The sequence below is a fragment of the Patella vulgata genome, chromosome 1 (genome assembly GCF_932274485.2).
Source record: "Patella vulgata chromosome 1, xgPatVulg1.2, whole genome shotgun sequence".
Lineage (NCBI taxonomy): Eukaryota > Metazoa > Mollusca > Gastropoda > Patellidae > Patella > Patella vulgata.
The window spans coordinates 19,075,667-19,094,095 of NC_065879.2; the positions used below are offsets into that span (position 1 = coordinate 19,075,667).

General features: G+C 36.2%; 1 protein-coding gene and 1 long non-coding RNA gene across 2 annotated transcripts in view; one reads left to right on the forward strand and one right to left on the reverse strand.

The window, feature by feature from the left end:
* LOC126808906 (uncharacterized) overlaps window positions 1-16,468 on the reverse strand; it is a 51,572-nt gene extending 35,104 nt beyond the window's left edge. The window contains exon 1 of the mRNA XM_050533967.2: window positions 16,332-16,468. The gene's annotated coding sequence lies outside the window, so the exon portion shown is untranslated. The remainder of the gene's footprint in view (window positions 1-16,331) is intronic.
* On the forward strand, window positions 6,928-7,757 carry LOC130012346 (uncharacterized). The gene is made up of 2 exons (XR_008787772.1): window positions 6,928-7,381; window positions 7,563-7,757. It is a non-coding gene; the product is annotated as an uncharacterized LOC130012346 (long non-coding RNA).
* Window positions 16,469-18,429: the final 1,961 nt, after the last annotated feature.

The window sequence follows — 18,429 nt, forward strand, 5'->3', positions numbered from 1 at the left end:
TATTTTCGCCAATGAAGCGTGAACATCAATAAATGAAGCGAAAAGTTATCGAGAATCGAAGGACTGTAGGCCATTAAGTTTGACAAGGTACTCTGACCTAATCCTAACACAGCCTTTCTTTGCTAGAAATGGTAGGATGTTCTGAACCATCATCGTCACCGTTGTTGCTCGCATTTCTAATTGGCCCGTACTGATGGGGAAGAGCATTCGAGGCGAAATCAATGTCTGACAAGATGTCACTTTCTGCCAATGCTTTATTGAAATATACGCGAGTGTCGCCTCATTTTGTGTGTGAAATAGCTTTATTCAACGTCCGCTTCCACCGAAGTGATATCGCCTCTCACGCTATGTCACGTGATGTAGCTTCATCTCATTTATTCATTCGGCAAACCTCGGCAGATTCTACTAGTGTAGGCTACCTGAAAAAACCGAGGTTTGCCGAATGCTCATTTATTGTCGAGTGTTTCCGTAAAGCCGGAAATCCGAACGTGTTTTTTAACGTTATTTATTACTAAAACATTTTGTTTTAAAAATAATAAATTAAACTTTTACTTAAGCATTCTCATTTATCAACAGGGCTATCTTAACCCATGCACACGCTGGTCAGTTGCCCGGGGAGCATAGGGACTTCATGCTATTCAATAATTTGTATTTTTTTTATGTTTAAACACATACAATAAATATATGTGTAATTTTACCGACTATTTACATTTTTATTCCTGTGAGTGCTTTTCCCGGGGACCCATGATACTGTTAAGACAATTCTGAAATATTTAAACTTAGTATTATATACATCCAGTCTTTTATAAAACTTACCTCGGTCGCTAGTCTTGGTGCTGTCAAATTAGAAACACAATAGTTCGTTTAAATCATCAGTAAAAACAAAACACAGATTTTATCCACAGATGAATGAAATGAGGTTTTTAACGTCCTTCTATTCTTCCCCGACTGTATCCACAAAATGAAAAAAATACTATGAATTGTCTTTTATCATATCATTAACATAACAAGACTAATTTTATCCACAGATTAGACACACTATAATTCGTCCTTTTTTGAAATCATAAGTTTAACGTAAAAAAAAAAACAACGTCATAAGCTTGTTTATTTTATCCAGAAATGAATACACACGTTTTATTAATATGAGAATATATCCACCTCACATTATATCACTCTCATTGGTTAACTAAAGGCGGCAGCACACTCATTATCTGAAGCGTGAATTGTGATGTCATATGACGCAATTGATCAAAATGGCGATACAAAACAAAAGTGACGCCAATGTAGTTTGAATATAAGATAATGAAACAATATGACATCATAGTGATAAAATGTATCGTAACAGGTCTCATTCTTCCTTCAAGCAAAGATGTAAAAAAAAGAAAAATTGCTCTGTAAATTAAGAAATGAAATGAGGTTTAACGACCTACATTTCTGCACCGATGACCTTCAGCGGTCAAGGTTTTATTTTTTACCTTCAGACTTATGTTTTTCATACCACCCGAACGACCAGAAGCTGTCCCCGCTGTTTTGCACAACTGACAAGGGTAAACCACGCTTTCTCGGCCACCACCGGGACCTCCGGGTTAGAGAGCGAGCGCCTCATTCACTGTGCTAAAGTATAAGTAGGCCTAACACTTTGATTTGCTTTTTTTGTTTTCAAGATAAATCTTAATGCACGGTTACGCCTGCCTTATCCACCTTTATTTTCCTAACAATCAACGCTTTCCATTCTTAACATTACTAAATATTTGCTCAGCCCATAAAAGACGACGTGGAGGAGGGGGGGGGGCTGGTTTGTCTGAGACCCATTAACTTCGCCCCGTGGGGAGGACCCCAATGTGACTGGTGTTTGTGAGACACATAAATCAAACGTAACATTAACCCCGCTCCAGAACGTTTGGCATGGATTAGTGTCTAATCGTTCGGATTGGACAAAAAACGAGGTCCCATAATGTACATATTGGCTTGCAGGTAAAATAACCATTGCCAGTTGCACTTTGAAATAAGAGTAGGCCTTAGCGCAGCTGTCCGGGCGAAATTCTCCGAAAGGCACACTGTATGGTGTATGTCCGTCTTCATTAACCTAGTCGAAGCAGAAGAGTAGGACGTTAAATCCCATTTTCCCCAAATGTTTTGTCAGCTAATTAAATTGAGACTGGGAAAATGAACTACGACCGCTATACAGCATAACATAGAATTCATGTCGTTGTTTTAATTGGCCTTAAGGGAATTACATCCACGTATTGTCAACAACAGGTTCATTAATGGTTGATAATGTCTGTCATTGAGTCAAGTGAAGTAGATTAGATTCTGGGCTTGTGCGTGACAAGGATTATGGTCGCCTATCTAACCTCATGGGTTTTCTGTGGGCTTCCCACTGTTAAATATCCTTACGCTCAAGCGAATTAATGAAATAAAAGTGAATCATATGTTACTTCCTGAAATGACCTACTTTGTGTCGAGTGGACGTTAAACCCCGTTTTTAATGAACCTCTTTTAATCCGATCCAATCAAAGACGAGAGATTATCTACCCTTGATATTTTGGTTAAATAAATGTTAAATTATCAATCTGAGTAACTCTTGGCGTGGGTATAAAGCCACGGAAATAGTGATATTTTTCGGAAAATGCAAATGGCGTAACGGTTTAAAAGATAAAATCCAAGGGGAATTCGCTGTACAATATTACTTTCTATTGCTGCCAGCCTACACAAAGCAAAGCACGAACACACAATTTGTCTGGCATCGCGTTTTTAGTTCTTTCATCGTGCACATTAGTATTCGTTAAATGATATAATAAATTGCTGTGCCGTTCTGCTTCTCATTAATAAAGCTGTCATTAGATTCCGGAATATGTTTTGCAAACTACATTATAATGTATATCATATCAGTCGTCCGAGGTATACATATAGTCATTAACAGTGGGTGTTGTTGGGTGCAGTGCACTTATATGAGAGAGGTATAGTGAATGGGGTTGGGAGGGGTACAGGCCGGAGATCCTTAATGCCGCTCCTTGTCGAGTTCAAATCCGGTATAGAATACACGACTTTCATAGATGCCAGACTTTAGACTTCATGATTATGGGGTATACAGCCGAATACAAAAGTACATTATATCCGTCTTCATTGGTTAGTGCAGAAAAGTAGGACGTTAAACACCTTTTTCTTTCATTCACAACAACATACTGTCAATTCTATGTATTCCAAATTATAATCATTTTCGCCGTTTATTATAATTCTCTTTTTGACATGACGTTTACAACGCTTCTATAACAAAACCTTTACAACACTCCTCATGACCTTTACAACTCTCCTATAACATAACCTTTACAACTCTCATATAACATGACCTTTGACCTTTACGGCTCTCCTATGACAATTCTTTACAACTCTCCTATAACATAACCTTTACAATAGTCCTCATGACCTTCAGGGGGGTTGGATGGCTGAATGGTTAGCGTGCGCGCGCTGTATCATAAAGTCTGTCATTGAGTCGACTGGCGTGGTTTCGAATCCCCGGTTGTACGTGACAAGGAGTAGGGTCGCCTGTCCAACCTCGTGGGTTTTCTCCGGGTCCTCCGGTTTCCTCCCACTGCTAAAGACCCCTACGCGCAAGCGAATTATTGAAATAAAATTAAACCATATGTTAGTCCCGAAATGACCTAGTTTGTGTCGAGTGGACGTTAAACCCCATTTCTCTCTCTCTCTCCTCATGACCTTCACAACACTACTCGTGACCTTTACAGCTCTCATATAACATGACCTTTACAACTCTCCTATTACATGCAACTCTTCTATAACATAATCTTTAAAACTCTCCTATAACAAAACCTTTACAACTCTTCTACAACAAAACCTTTACAAATCTTCTATAAAAAAACCCTTTATATCTCTTCTATAAAAGATAAAAACCTTTATAACTCTTTTATAAAAAAAACCCTTTATAACTCTGCTATAAAAAAACCCTTTATAACTCTGCTATAAAAAAACCTTTATAACTCTGCTATAAAAAAACCTTTATAACTCTGCTATAAAAAAAACCTTTATAACTCTGCTATAACATGAGGTTACAACTCTTCAATAACAAAACCTTTACAACTCTCCAGTGATTACAGGAAATCTATCTTTAAACAATCTGGTGATCGTTGTCCAATGTAACGGGAGCCAAGGTAATTCAGTGAGTATATAGGCTGCGAATTTCCTTTCACGCCATCCCATTCCAACCCATATTAAAAATTCCCCCCCCCCACACACACACACATACACACCCCATATACGACTGGCTTTAATTTTCTGGAATGTGTCCCAGGAAATATTATTCTGCAATAAGCTCCACAAACGAAGGTGGGAAAGAGAGAGAGAAATGGGGTTTAACGTCCACGCGACACAAACTAGGTCATTTTGGGACAAACATACGGTTCAATTTTATTTCAATATTTCGCTTACGCGAAGGGGTCTTTAGAAGTGGCAGGAAACCGGAGGACCCGGGGACAACCCGCGGGGTTGGAACACAAACGAATGAATACCGAGTTAGTAGGAAAAGCAATAAAACAACTCATCTATTCCTCTCAATCCTTTTATTTGTTGGAGAATATATCACGGCTGTTAATTGCCTAAGAAACTGAACCGGTGTGTTGCCTTGATCGAATTCAATATTACTGAAAGGCTGGTTATTCCATAGAGAATTGCCATTATCTAAATAGTTGTTAACGGCATATGGCTTTTTCTTCTCGTGCGCCTCAATATGATTATTAAAATATAATGCCTTGGGATTATTAGGCGAGCTGGAAGGTTGGAATTACCCTCTCCTAATCTAGTTTAAGAAAATAATCTTCTTGATATAAAAAAGGGAACCACTTTATTTTTTATCATCTTTGTTAAGATGAAATCTTCTTATGAAAGTGGTTAATATAAAACATGAAAATGTCCTTGGAAACCCAACATACAAATCGACACCCACATTTAATTTCTTGTGATTGAATCCAAGCTGAGACATTATCTAGCATTGATATTTTGATTTTTTTTCTTAATTAAATATCAAATAATCCAGCGGAGTACATATTAGCCTGGATTTATCCGAGAGAAATTTGATATTTTTGATAATTTGATATGTTGAACTTTATTCTTCGTAATTCTTGAAATCCCAACATAAAAGATCCCTTGGCAGTTGGAATTCGATAAAAAAAGTAGGCGATAGTGCCGCTGCCCGGGCAAAATTTCCCTCATAGCACACTGTATGGCGTATGTCCGTCTTCATTAGCCCAGGTTAGGAGCAGAACAGTAGGACGTTAAACCCCATTTCATTTCATTTCAAATCGACACACACACATTCGATTCCCTATCTGTGTATACTGTCTTCATATAAACCAGCACCATCTTACAAAGGACCGGAAGCTGAGTATGACGTCACAGAAGCCATTTTGGACCGATGCTTAATTATCCAAGGAACACGCATGCCGTCTTATTTCAAGGATGGCCCCTTTCAATATTCTTATTCCAAGGATGACCCTTACTATTTTCAGCCAGAATTGACATTCACATAAAAGAGATTGGAAATTTGTAATTTATCCTATGCCAAAAATGCAATAAATGCTACGGATGTTTGAACTATTTTGATATAATCAGCCAATGGGGAAATAAATTGATAGTCATCCAACAAAGCAAATCAACATATTCAATCTTAGGTTTAGGCATTTAAAGAAACCTCGCTACCTGTCATAGCTGACGTTGGTGTTCTCTTACAGATAGACTCGCATCGAAACTACTGTAGCGTGCTAGAATTATATACTAAAATAGACCAGTTTCATATAATAACGTGTAATCATAGTGACTGAGAGAGAGACAGAGAGAGAGAGAGAGAGAGAGAGAGAGGCGGGTTAAACTCGACACAACAGATGGTTTAATTTTCATATAATACCATGTAATCTTAACGCTGGTGCGTTATATCACAAGGTCTGTCATTGGGTCAATGGAGTGGTTTGGATTCCCCGGTTCGCCTGCCCAACCTCGTGGGGTACTCTGTTGGTCTTCAAGTTCCCTTCCACTGCTAATGACTCCTAAGCCTAAGCCAATTATTGGAATAAAATTGAACCATGTTAGTCCACAAGCGACCTAGTTTGTTTCGAGTGGACGTTACCCCCCCCCCCCTCTCTCTTTCTCTCTCTCTTCTCTCTCTCTCTCTCTCTCTCGAATAAGAGACCTCCTGATTAGCGAGCCAGTGTCTTGATCATTGAAACACCTCGGCTACAAACAAAGTGCAAATCGCAATCGTGGGATTTAACTATCAATCAAGGGGTCCATAAAACGAAAGTTAAAATCGAGTAATTATTAAATAAGAAATTACCAGCATACCTATGAAGTAGTCTTGTGTTTATTATAACAGTAAGTATACTCTGCCCCCAGTAATAACCATAAAATCAATTACCGTATACATTGGTCTAGTTATTGTCAAGAAACAGATTCTGTTTTTAAGTTTAGACCTAATGATATTCACCCTATCTAAATTCATCAAACGTTAGTCGACGGCATCACCGTAGCAAATATTATTCCTTTTGTTAAAGTAGCGACAGTGTTTTTCATTTATAAAAACCAGCCACTCTAGTTTTTATTAAAGTAACCATATATTGTTATTCCTTTGTCAAAACCAACCCTGTTCGTTGACAAATTTCCAACCATGTCCAGTCTTTGTTATTAATTTATAAAAACCAACCACGTCAAGTTTTTTTTTTAAAGTAGCAATATTTTTATTAATTTATATTTAAAAAAACCATGTCCAGTCATTGCTAAAGGAGCAGCAGTGTTATTCATTCATGAAAAACAACAAAAAACACATCCAATCTTTGTTAAAGTAGCAGTAGTGTTATTCATTCATAAAAAACAACAAGAAACACATCCAATATTTGTTAAAGTAGCAGTAGTGTTGTAACAGGGTCATATTTTGGGACTCTGTCAATTAATGTTGGTGAAGAATGTCCTGATCAGTGTCTTGATTGTTGGAAGTTTTTAATAAGTGAGTTTATAGTTTTGGTTGTGAGATAATGTAAATTCATTAAAATGTTTTGGGGGATGGATTTTCAGTTGTATGGGTCTGGAATTGTATTGTCCGGATTATGGTGTTTTATTTTAGTGGTTGAAATGTCTTAGTTCTTATATGGGTTTACTTTTAATATTTTTTGGTATAGTTGAAAGGATAACTCGTTGGACTCTTTATAGTTCTGAAGGTGGTCTCTTTCTGAAATATTGTTTATCAGGTGATTAGTAATTCTTTGTCCTGGTTGGTTATTCAGAAGTTTAGCTGGGATAAAACTAAATTACACGCATGCATCAGTACCACATGTTACAGATTTAGTGAAGGTCAATACCGGCTCTTTTCCACAAATGGGTAAGCTATTTAATTTAACTTTCTTGTAATAGATGACTGCAAGTGGACTGTGAGTTTCATGAGTGTTTGATATATAATTATATATGTAATTCAAATACTGTAAGGTAAAAATTGTAGGATGTGTAGCCAATAGAACTGTTGGTTACGAATATATGGATAATGGCAACTATTGTATTTTCAGGGCCAACTTGTCGAGCATAAATGTATTTTGTGTTATAGTTATGTGTAGTACCAACAGAAATGGTGTTTAATGGTTATGGTGAATTGAAATACATCTAGATCGACCAACATCGACTACGCGCTTACGCGTTTCATTTAATTGTTTTAAACTGTATCATGTGTCGTTTGTGGATTATATAAACTTATTTAAACCTTATCGTGTTGTCAATCAAGAAATCTATTTTCCCGAACTAAGCAGGTTCAATCTATCAACTTTACCACACCATTGCAGGTGATGGAAAGGGTAGGTCTGCAATAATGGAGGCACCAGGAGGAGTAGATTTTCTTGGTTGTACCAGTAACAAGTTGAACTGTTTAGTTTTCAATTAACTTATCGTTAGACTTTAAAGTGAATCCGATGGCGTTTAATTACTGACATTCAAATTTATATGCACATTATCATCAAGCTTGAATTCTCGTGACTTTGTGACAGTGTTTAACCACTGGAACTGAAATTATAACAGATTCTGGATGAAGATTGGAACTGTGTAACAGTGAATATTGAACATTAATATTATGAACTATTGATTAATTTAGTGTTAATTTGATTAATTTAGTGTTAATTTGTTTGTTTTCATTTATTTTTAGTGTCGGTAAACCTGGTATGTATGGTTGTAAGTATGGATGTTGACAGCACTAATAAATAAATAGGTCAAGTTTAAATAAGTTAGGGCATAAAATTCCGTAACTATTGATAATCTTAGAACATCATTCAATACACATTGCATTATACTAAAATATATAACAGTTATCCCAGTAACACTATAACTTGTATTGTCTTTATTTTATCAACAGTGGAGTTTTTTTTATGTAGAGTTTAGAGTAGTTTGGTCAGTTGATTGGTTTGAATATGTCGGAGGAAGAAGTTGTGGTCTTGGGTAACACACTAAGAAAGTTGGGTCTTTTTCCAAAGCGTATAGGTAAGACTGAAGATGACGTTGCTGAGTGGATGGAAGATGTTTTGAAATCTAAAGGTAAGTGGCCGGTTAAATCGGATGATGAAACAGAGTCGTCTACTAAATCAAGACCACCAGTTAATCCGATGCCGAAGTTGTCAATGTTTTATGGTGAACCAGGAAAAGGTGAAGTTAGTTACGACCTTTGGAGATACGAAGTAGATTGTTTAATTTCAGAAGGTGTATATGATAACCATGTAATACTGTTGGCTATTCGCCGATCACTTAAAGGGGAGGCCGGTAAGGTTATAATGCGGTTAGGTCCGCATGTTGATGTTAAAACTGTCTTAGCCAAATTGCATAGTGTTTACGGTACATGTGAAGAAGCAGAATCTTTAATCGGACTCTTTTACAGTGCTAAACAATATCCATCTGAAACGGTTACAGATTGGGCATGCCGGTTAGAAGATATATTCGCAAGAGTAACTCGAGAGGGTAGTCCAGATCCTAAAGAATCCGATGAGACATTAAGGAATGTATTTTGGCGTGGATTGTTGCCACACTTACGTGATTTGTCTGCTCACAAATATGATAAATCAACAAGTTTCGACACACTACGTGTTCAACTTCGCCGTATAGAGCATGATGTTAACCAACGAAACTTATCAGCGAGTACCGCTACTTCGAAGCCAAATCCTTTTAACATGATACATACAAAGTCTTCTAATTCTGAATTTCAGGAACTTAAAGGGATAGTTCACAGTATTTCTTCACAAGTTAGTGGATTGAAGGATCAAGTTTCGCAATTAGCTTATAAAGTTGACAGACCTAAGGTTCCACGATGGCAGTCACAAGGAAATGATTCAAGAGGTGAGATGTCAAATAATTTTAGTAGTAATAACCGGGATAATCGGCGTAGTAGTCAAGGACCGGGACCCAAGTGTTGGGCTTGTGGTCAGTACGGTCATATTAGGTTGGGTTGCAGAGCAGCATTTAACCAGAATCGTTCTTTAAACGTTCACAACCTCAGGCCAAGGGAAGCGCCCTGGGGTACTCCACGCAGAGACTTCCCAGAGCGACGTTGAAATCGAATTTTGTAGTTGGTGAACCTAATGAAGCCAATGTTAAAGTTGAGGGAAATTGTTGTACTGCACTTTTAGATACTGGATCAACTGTGTCTACTGTAAGTGAAGAGTTATATAATTCTAAATTAAAACATTTACCTTTACAACCGCTTAAAACTATGTTGGATATAGAATGTGCTGATGGTAAACCATTGCCGTATAAAGGATATATTGAAGCAGATTTACAGTTTTCAGAATTGACAGATGAAACAATAACTTGTATTTTATTAGTAGTTCCGGTGAGTAGATATAATTCATTGGTTCCGGTTTTACTTGGAACAAATGTATTGACTCTTCTGATGAAACAATGTAAAGATGAACATGGGAAATCTTTTCTCCAAAAAGCGAAATTAACCACTTCTTGGTATTTATCTTTTCGTAGTATGGATTTATCAGAAAAAGAATTAGTCAAACGAGATTTCAGTTTAGGAATAGTGAAAAGTGCCTCAGTCAATAGGATACTAGTTCGTCCAAATTCTCGTATAACGTTACCATGTTATGTTGATAAAAAGTTACGATACCCGAAGGTGTCGGTGATGGTACACCCATGTCAACGTTCCAGTATTTCATCTGATTTAGATGTTTCTCCATCCATAATGATGTATGATTACAATAATACAGATTATATTTCAGTTAACGTTTCAAATGTGTCTACAAATACTATTGTTATTTCACCCAAAGCTATTGTGTGTGAACTACAGCCGGTAAATATTGAAGATAACGAAGTTACTTCAGATGGATCCAATGCCTCGGTCTTAAATAAAGTAGAAATTGACGAAAGCGATTTATCAGAGGAAGAGATAATTCAAGGTAAGAACCTGTTGTTAAGTTTTGACGATATTTTCGCACATAATGATCTGGACTTGGGACATACATCCAGAGTACAACACAGAATTGAACTTATAGATGAACAACCGTTTAAGCAACGGCACCGCCGTATACCTCCATCGATGTTTACTGAAGTAAAAGATCATTTAAAGCAGTTGTTAGCATGTGGTGTTATAAGAAATTCACATAGTCCATGGGCATCAAACGTGGTACTTTGTCGTAGAAAGAACGGTAAATTACGCATGTGCACTGATTTCAGACAATTGAATAATAGAACGATCAAGGATTCGTACGCTCTTCCCAGAATTGATGAGTTATTGGATCATTTAGCAGGTAACAAATTTTATTCAAAGTTAGATATGAAGTCCGGATATTACCAGGTCGAAGTTGCCGAAGAACATAAGGAGCGTACCGCTTTCACAATTGGTCCGCTTGGTTTTTATGAGTATAACAGACTTCCTTTTGGTCTTTGTAATTCTCCCGCGACGTTTCAGAGGCTTTTAGAAGATTGCTTAGGAGATTTTCATTTGACGATATGTGTAGTGTATATTGATGATTTGATTATTTTTGCAGATTCATTCGAGGAGCATCTACAGCGCTTAAATAAGGTTTTAGAGCGTTTACGTCAGTGTAATTTAAAATTAGCACCTGATAAATGTAGTTTCTTTAAAAGACGTGTAAACTATGTTGGACATGTTATCTCCGAAGCGGGTATTGAACCAGATCCAGAGAAAATTGAGGTGATCCAAAAATGGCCACGCCCATTGAATTCTGTCGAGGTAAGAAAATTTCTTGGATTTGCTGGTTATTATCGTCGTTTTGTGAAAGATTTTTCGAAAATATCAAAACCTTTATCTATTTTGATGCCCACAACGGGTAAGAAAAATAAAAGTAATGTTTCCGTCAAGTGGAAGTGGGATATTGAGCAGGAAAATGCATTCTGTGAATTAAAGGATCATTTGTGTAGTTCTCCAATTCTTACAAGCTGTGACTATACGTTACCATTCGTTTTACATATTGACGCTTGTCAAACTGGTCTGGGTGCAGTTCTTTATCAGAAACGAGATAATTTATTGAAAGTTGTGGCTTACGCGAGCAGAAGTGTGAATAAATCGGAACAAAATTATTCTGCTCATAAATTGGAATTTTTAGGGTTAAAATGGGCCGTTACAGAAAAGTTTCATGATTATTTGTATGGGAACAAGTTTGTGGTGTATACCGACAATAATCCATTAACCTATATTTTGACTTCCGCTAAATTAGATGCAACAGGTCATAGATGGCTCGCCGCTCTTTCTGCGTATGATTTTGAAATAAAATACAGACCCGGGAAAAATAATTTGGACGCCGATTTATTGTCAAGATTACATAAAGAATCGGAATATATTTCACATGAACAGGTACATGTAATTTGTAATTCTATTCAGCCGAGTAATTATGCCGAATGTTTAAGTATATCACCAGAATTAGTGCCGGAGGTAAATTTAGGTCTAAATGGTATGACACCACGTGATTGGAGAAAGGAACAAGCAAAAGATGCCTCTATATTGTCTATTCTTAAATATTTAAGGTCGGGAATAAAGCCATTTGACAAGGAGTTCAACAAAGAGGTCCAAGTATTATGTCGTCGTTTAGAACACTTAAAGCTGAAACAGGGAGTTTTATATCGATCTGTGGAACATGAAGGGGAGATAATTGAACAACTCGTACTTCCAGGTCATTATAGGAAATTAGCATTTCAGGCTCTTCACGATGATCTTGGTCACATGGGTAGAGATAGAACTATGGTATTAATGAGGGAACGATTTTATTGGCCTGGTATGGCAAGTGATGTTGAACTTTGGATCAAGAATTGTGAACGTTGTTTGAGACGAAAATCTCCTACAAATATGCGAGCCCCTTTGGTGAATATAGAAACTACTCACCCCCTTGAAGTTGTTGCGATGGATTTTCTAACACTAGAACCATCTAAAGGTAATTATCAGTATATTCTAGTTATTACAGATCTGTTCACAAAATATGCTCAAGCAATACCTACACGGAATATGACAGCTCGCACAACGGCTGAAGTATTTTTCAATAATTTTATAGTTCATTATGGTTTACCAAGTCGGATACATTCTGATCAAGGAGCTAATTTTGAGAGTAAAATTATTAAAGAATTATGTAGTTTAGTAGGTATGGATAAATCCCGCACCACAGCTTATCACCCGATGGGTAATGGGCAGTGTGAAAGATTTAATCGGACACTTTTGAATATGCTGGGTACACTTACGCCGGAGAAGAAAAATGATTGGAAAATACAAGTAGCACCTCTTGTACATGCATATAATTGCACACGACATGAAACCACTGGATTTTCACCTTTCTATTTAATGTTTGGACGCCACCCTCGTCTTCCAATAGATTTAGCGTTTGGAGTGAGTCGAGAAGTGTCTAATGTGTCATTACATTCGTATGTAAAAGCGTTAAAGGAACGGTTACAACGTTCTTATGAATTAGCGATTAAATCATCAGAGAATTGTAAAGAAAAACAGAAGACAAAATATGATCGGAAAGTTAAAGGTATTCGTCTTGATATTGGTGATCGTGTTTTAGTACGTACTTTAGCGTTTCAGGGAAAACACAAATTAGCTGATCGATGGGAACCTGGCGTTTACATTGTTGAGGATCAACCTAATTTGGAAATTCCTGTTTTTGTGGTCAGACCAGAGTCTGGGCGTGGACGATCGCGTACTTTACATCGAAATAATTTGTTATCAATCAATAGCGTTGAACCCGTGTATTTTCCGACTCCAAAACCGAGAAAGCGAAAAATAGTAATTGAGTCTAAAGTAGCTGCGGAAAAATGTGTTGAATTAGATTCAAGTTCTGATGAAGAATTTAGTTATGTGGAAGCCAATGATCCTGTAAATGAGAATTACCCGGAGGTTATTCTTACGGGAGGAGGGGAAGGTGATCATGAAATTATCGAGGATATTGTTGAGGGGGATCACAATACCGAGATATTTCATGGGGCATCTAATGACGCATCTGTAAGTAATGAAAATACTGAGGTAAAATCAATTGAAGTTAATGTTTCAGGTGACGCCGTAGATAATAATCCAAGTCCTCTACCGGCAGATGTATCTATTGAAACAAGACCTCGCCGAACATGTAACCAACCTCAATGGATGCAGAGTGGTGATTTTGTTATGGCTCAAATTAATAATCCGTCAGATTGGTATGAGAAAGCTAACTATATTCATTCATTACATCTTTCAGGTTCTTTAAGCAAAATGGCTCCAGAGGTTAGTACGGCATTGTTGTCGTTAATTACTGGTAAGTAAATGACGGGACGTCATTTTTACGGTGGGGGGAAGTATGTAACAGGGTCATATTTTGGGACTCTGTCAATTAATGTTGGTGAAGAATGTCCTGATCAGTGTCTTGATTGTTGGAAGTTTTTAATAAGTGAGTTTATAGTTTTGGTTGTGAGATAATGTAAATTCATTAAAATGTTTTGGGGGATGGATTTTCAGTTGTATGGGTCTGGAATTGTATTGTCCGGATTATGGTGTTTTATTTTAGTGGTTGAAATGTCTTAGTTCTTATATGGGTTTACTTTTAATATTTTTTGGTATAGTTGAAAGGATAACTCGTTGGACTCTTTATAGTTCTGAAGGTGGTCTCTTTCTGAAATATTGTTTATCAGGTGATTAGTAATTCTTTGTCCTGGTTGGTTATTCAGAAGTTTAGCTGGGATAAAACTAAATTACACGCATGCATCAGTACCACATGTTACAGATTTAGTGAAGGTCAATACCGGCTCTTTTCCACAAATGGGTAAGCTATTTAATTTAACTTTCTTGTAATAGATGACTGCAAGTGGACTGTGAGTTTCATGAGTGTTTGATATATAATTATATATGTAATTCAAATACTGTAAGGTAAAAATTGTAGGATGTGTAGCCAATAGAACTGTTGGTTACGAATATATGGATAATGGCAACTATTGTATTTTCAGGGCCAACTTGTCGAGCATAAATGTATTTTGTGTTATAGTTATGTGTAGTACCAACAGAAATGGTGTTTAATGGTTATGGTGAATTGAAATACATCTAGATCGACCAACATCGACTACGCGCTTACGCGTTTCATTTAATTGTTTTAAACTGTATCATGTGTCGTTTGTGGATTATATAAACTTATTTAAACCTTATCGTGTTGTCAATCAAGAAATCTATTTTCCCGAACTAAGCAGGTTCAATCTATCAACTTTACCACACCATTGCAGGTGATGGAAAGGGTAGGTCTGCAATAGTGTTATTCATTCATAAAAAAACAACAACCACCACGTGCAATCTTTGTTAAAGTAGCAGTAGTGTTATTCATTCATAAAAAAACAACAAGAAACACATCCAATCTTTGTTAAAGGAGCAGTAATGTTATTCATTCATAAAAACAACAACAACCACATCCAATCTTTGTTAAAGGAGCAGCAGTGTTATTCATTCATAAAAAACAACAAGAAACACATCCAATCTTTGTTAAAGGAGCAGCAGTGTTATTCGTTCATAAAAACAACAAGAAACACATCCAATCTTTGTTAAAGGAGCAGTTGTGTTATGTATTCATAAAAAAACGACAACAACCACATTCAATCCTTGTTAAAGGAGCAGCCGTGTTATGTATTCATAAAAAAAACCCGACAACCACCACATTCAATCCTTGTTAAAGTAGCAGCAGTGTTATTCATTCAAGAACCACCATATCCAATCTTTGAATGGAGTTAAACATACTATATAATATAATCGTCTACAAACTTATTGACTATAATCAAAAACGTTGACATTTCTCAAATACAACGTTTGAAAACTAAAATTCTTAAATTGGATGGCTACCGACATAATGTTGTTGTTAGTTAGTGATGTTATAGACAGATAAACAACGAGAATTAGTAAAGAATATTTCAAGTAGTTTTGCTTAAAGGGGCTAAATCGCTAATATTTGGGACCTAGAAATTGACCCAAATTGGTCGCAACGCATATAATAATGTAATATGAATGTATATAAACTGATTTACATTCAATCGTTTCTGTTTTTACTGTAATTTTTAATCAGTTATGTTCGGCGAAATACGCCAGAAGTCTCAATCGAATGCCAATCTCTAGCGTCTGGTTATTCCAGTCTACACCGATAGTATTTAATGCGCATGCTCTTCAGATACGAATATGACGTCACCGTTTGACATGACTAGTGGAATATGCATAGCCTCTTTTTCAAGCCTCTTATGACAAATGGCGCTGAAACGCATTAAGGTGCACGATTCGTGTACCAATTGTAAAATGTTTATTTTGTCTTAAATATTGGATATCAGAAGCCCACCTTTTCCCGCTAAGATCACAACTCCAATGTTTATTTAAATTTACAAATAATTCGGGTGTTCAATGTCGAAGATTTTTAATGATATTAAGTTAGAGACTTAGCTACTTTAAACTGTTAGAATTTCAAAATGTATATGTACATTCAACAATTTGTATTGTGAAAAGTTAATTTATGACGACAAATTATTCTGGCTTCCATACACGTATTACCGCGTTGATAAAAAAGGTTTCATCTAAAACGTTTTTAAGGGAGTTCTATTACATACACAATGGGGTGAAAATCGCAACGAGGACGCTGCGCAACAATAGTCTTCATATGAACAATAATTGGCATTTTGCATACCACCATGAGTTGAGGATTCGGGCTCAATGATGACAATGTCTACATACATAAGCACAAAAGCACTTTAACAATAAAATAATTCCAATTAATGGTTTGTTTTGTTTTGTTTTTTTTGTTTTTTTTAAAAAAAAACACTGAAAAAAGGAAGAATTATACATTAAAATGAAGACTTACCATTACATGAGAATCTAAATCCCTGTTTGGTGTTTAAACACAGGAAATAGTCGCATTGTAAGAACCAACAATACGCAGCTCGACTTGTTTGATTAGCTCTGGTTATGGAGAGCTAGTTCTGTCCAATAAAGGTAGGCCTATGGCACATAGCAAGTTATATGAAAGTAGAGCGTTCAATAAGCTGAGATAACGTGTCGTGCTTCAAGCAAACACCAATGACAAGCCGAAGTTAGTTAGCTAGTCTCGACAACACACAGATTCACTATACATATATAGTTATAATATACCGTAAATGAAATGAAAATATGCTTAACTTCCTACTGTTCTGCACCGACTGGGTTAATGAAGATGGCCATGCGCCATGCAGTGTGTTATGAAGGAAATTTTGCATGATCTCATTTTTAATTCCAATAATGATTTCAAGGGTTCTTTTACGTGCATGCCAATGTGTACATGGGAACCTCGATTGTTCGTTCCATCCCTTTGACCAGAAGCTTTCTTTGTCAGACCCTTCGTCCTGCACCACTGACAAGAGAAACCCAGGCTGGAAAATCTCCGGGTGTTCTGGCCCTGAGTTCACAAAGCACCCTCAGACTTAAACATGTATTATGCAAGAGCAAAATCTGCTTATTACAAGTCTTTCTTTAGGCCTGAAATGTTATCTAAATTATCAATTAGACATTAATTAACTTATCCAGACCATAATAAACTCTCGATGTCAAGGCTAGCCTTCGATGTTGGCTGGATTAGATTCCTATATCCCGCAACGGCCGTTGATAATTAAATCAAAAATGTTGATAATCGAGACTTGCTGTTTATATTAATGATTTTAGTAATGATGACCGAGACTATGCCAAAATTTCACACGCTTCTTTCTCGGCTCATAGTGGATCAATTTGACTGAAATTTTCACCAAATTACCTTTACACTATCTAGTTTTTAACTATTACAGCGAGAACTGCCATCTCGTTATCTTATCTCCCATAATGTATCTTTAAGTTAAGAATTTGTTCAAATTTATTTGCCTAATTTTATCTAAAATATAGTCCTTTATAAAACTGTTGTTGTTTTATTATATCAAATACATCAATAAGAAACTTATGTGCAAATATTTGTGTTTCTGGATCAAAGATATTTCTCATAAACAGTGATTGAAAGTTGAGTAAATTCTTAACTTAACTTATTGAAGGTTTAGTAAATTCTTATTCTGCGAATGCTTTGTGAAATCGGGGTCGGGTTAGTGAGCCATCGCCTTAATAACGGAGTCATCGTGGCTGCCATATACTACATTCAGTTTACTAATAAAGCCCCGTTCATTGCTTGATAAAGACTAGAAAATTCCATTCGAAATGTTGATCCGTAATAAACCTTAATTGTTTTCCATAGAATTTTTTTCCTGTGTATTCCCAGTTTAATTACTAAATGCACTGAAACAATTTTATAGCCGATTTTTGGGCTATCTAAAAACTATCCGCTCGATGGTCAATAAACTAAAATTACGTTCTCGCCTGGCGAAACATACAATAATAACGAAACGAAATATTGTTAAGTTTTCGTCAATACAGCGAAAAAGCTATTATAAAAAATGATTTCTTTTTTCATCACTGACGTCCAAAAGAAACTAAACCAAGAAAAACGAATAAGTATTTAAATTCCTTCATAATTTGGATGAACTGGATGATAAACGGTAGGTATAAATGGAATACAAGTATAGTCAATATATCGTACGATATATTCAAGCTTTCCATACACACGGTTTAAATGCCCAGTCTTGTACATAATTAGTTATAACGATCAACTTCGCACTGTCTTTTGAACTTTAGTAGTAATCATGGCGTTCATCCCATCTTTTGGACGTTAGCAGTAATTATAACGTTCATCCTATCTTTTGGACTGTACACTGTAAAAAATATCCATTTTTTATGTGGCCGAATTCCGTAATTTAACACTTTTTTTCTGTTAATCGATGGATTTTTTGGCGAAATTGTGTTAATAGTGTGAATTATTTCTTCAAATTACGTGTTTTATGTATTTCTGTGGAATATTCAGTATTAAACAGGAAATTTCCGTGAAATTTAGGGATAAAATGTTTTATTCC